The following is a 2,391-nucleotide window of genomic DNA, read 5'->3' on the forward strand; positions in this document are numbered from 1 at the left end:
TTGATGCATAATTGTTCTTAGCAGTTTCTTATAATTCTTATTTCTATGGCATCAGTTGTTAATTTCACTTCCTTGATTTCTTTCTTTTTTTGGTGGTGGTGGGGTACCAGAGATTGAACTCAGGGGGCACTCGCCACTGAGCTACATCCCCAGCTCTGTTTTGTATTTTATTTAGAAACAGGGTCTCACTGAGTTGCTTAGGGCCTCACTGTTGCTGAGTTGGCTTTGAACTCATGATCATCCTGTCTCAGCCTCCCAAGCTGCTGGGATTCCAGGTGTTCACCACCAAGCCTGGCTCACCTCCTTGATTTCTGATTTATTTATATAAAACTTCTTTTTTTCTAGTCAAGGAAGTGTTTGCCAACTTTTTTTGATCTTTTCACAAAACCAAAACTTAGTTTCATTGATGTTTTTCTACTGTCTGTTCTCTAGTTCATTTATTTCTGCTCTAATCTTTTTTTAAAATATTTTTATTAGTTATTGATGGTCCTTTATTTATTTATTTGTTTATATGTGGTGCTGAGAATTGAATCCAGTGCCTCACCTATGCTAGGCAAGTGCTCTACCACTGAGCCACAACCCCAGCCCTCTGCTCTAATCTTTATTATTTCTTTCCTTCAGTTAACTTTGGACTTAATTCACCCTTTCTATAGTTCTTTGAGGTGCAAGAAATAAATCATTTATTTGATATAACATGGGCATTTATTGCTGTAAAGTTAGCTCTTATTTTTGCTTTTGCAGCATCCCATAAATTTTGGTATGTTGTATTTAGATGTTCATTTGTCTCAAAATATTTTCAAAATATCCTTTTAATTTCTTCTTTGACCAATCGGTTATTTAGCGGTGTGTTATTTGATTTCCATATATTTGTGAATTTTCCTGTTTTCCTTGTACTATTGAGTAGAAGTACTGTTTTGTTTCATTCCTATGGTTGGAAAAGATGTGGTATGAGTTCAATCTTCTTAAATGTTTGAAGACTTGTTCTGTGACCTAACACATGGTCTATGCTAGAGAATTCTCCATGTGTGCTTGAGAAGAATGTATATTCTGCTGCTGTTGGGTGGATTGTTCTATACATATATGTTGGGTCCATTTGGTCTATAGTGTTGTATAAGTCCTGTGTTTTCTTTCTGAATACTCTGCCCGTTATTCAAAGTATAATATTAAAATCTCTTACTATTATTGTGTTGCTATCATTTCTCCCTTCAGTCTGTAAATATTTGCTCCACATATTTAGATGCTCTGATATTGGATGCATATATGTTTATCATTGCTTTATCTTCCTGTTTAATTGATACTTTTATTGTTATATAATGTCTTTTTTAATCTATTATGAAGTTTTTGATAAAGTCTACTTGGTTTGATATAAATATTATCACTTCTGCTCTCTTTTTGTTACTGTTTCTATGGACCATCTCTTTCCATCTTTTCATATTCAGCCTGTGTGTGTCTTTAAATATAAAGTAGGTTTCTTATAGACAGCATATAATTGGCTGTGTTTTAATCCATTCATTTTTTAACACAGGATGCTTAACCACTGAGATACATTCACAGCCCTTTTGGTATTTTATTTAGAGAGAGGGGCTCACTAAGGTGCTTAAGGCCTTGCTAAGTTGCTGAGGCTGGCTTTGAACTTGAGATCCTCCTGCCTCAGCCTCTGGAGTTGCTGGGATTACAGACATGTGCCACCACTACATCTGGCCCATTCAACTATTTTATGTCATTTGATTAGAGAGTTTATTCTTTATTCATTTAAGGTAATCACTGATAGGTAAGAACTTACTGCCATTTTGTCAATTATTTTGTGTTTTTTTATATCTCTTTTGTCACTCTTTTCTTGCTGGTTTCCTTTGTGTTTCATTTATTTATTTGCAATGACATGCTTTGGTTTTTCTCTTATTTTCTTTTGTGTATCATCTTCTATAGGTACTTTCTTCGGATTACTATGGACTTACGTAAATACCTATAATAATAGTAATATTGCTGTTTAGCATTTTTAAATTTCAGCTTGAACAACCCCATTTAGCACTTCTTTTTTTTTTTTTTTTTTAATTTTTAATATTTATTTTTCACCCGTTGCTTTGGTTGCCCGGCAAAGGGAACGAAAGGCTGACATTCGCATACGATATCAACATGGCAGAGATCTGATGTCAGCAGAAAGCGGCGGAGGAGAGAACTCCATCAATACCAGTGGTGACATAAGCAGTTGGTCTCCTGGTAGGGGGGGTGAGGCACAGTCACCTGAGCCTCCTCAATTTGTCGTTGAGCCAGAGGGGAGAAGCCGGGCCGCCGCCAGCGCCCGGAGCAGGCCCAGCGGCTCGCCAGCGTGGTGACCGCGTGACCCCAATTGGAGAGGGGGTGTGAGCGGAGCCGCCACTTGCACCCGCAAGG

The sequence above is a fragment of the Marmota marmota genome, unplaced genomic scaffold (assembly GCF_001458135.2).
Source record: "Marmota marmota marmota unplaced genomic scaffold, marMar, whole genome shotgun sequence".
Classification (NCBI taxonomy): Eukaryota; Metazoa; Chordata; class Mammalia; order Rodentia; family Sciuridae; genus Marmota; species Marmota marmota.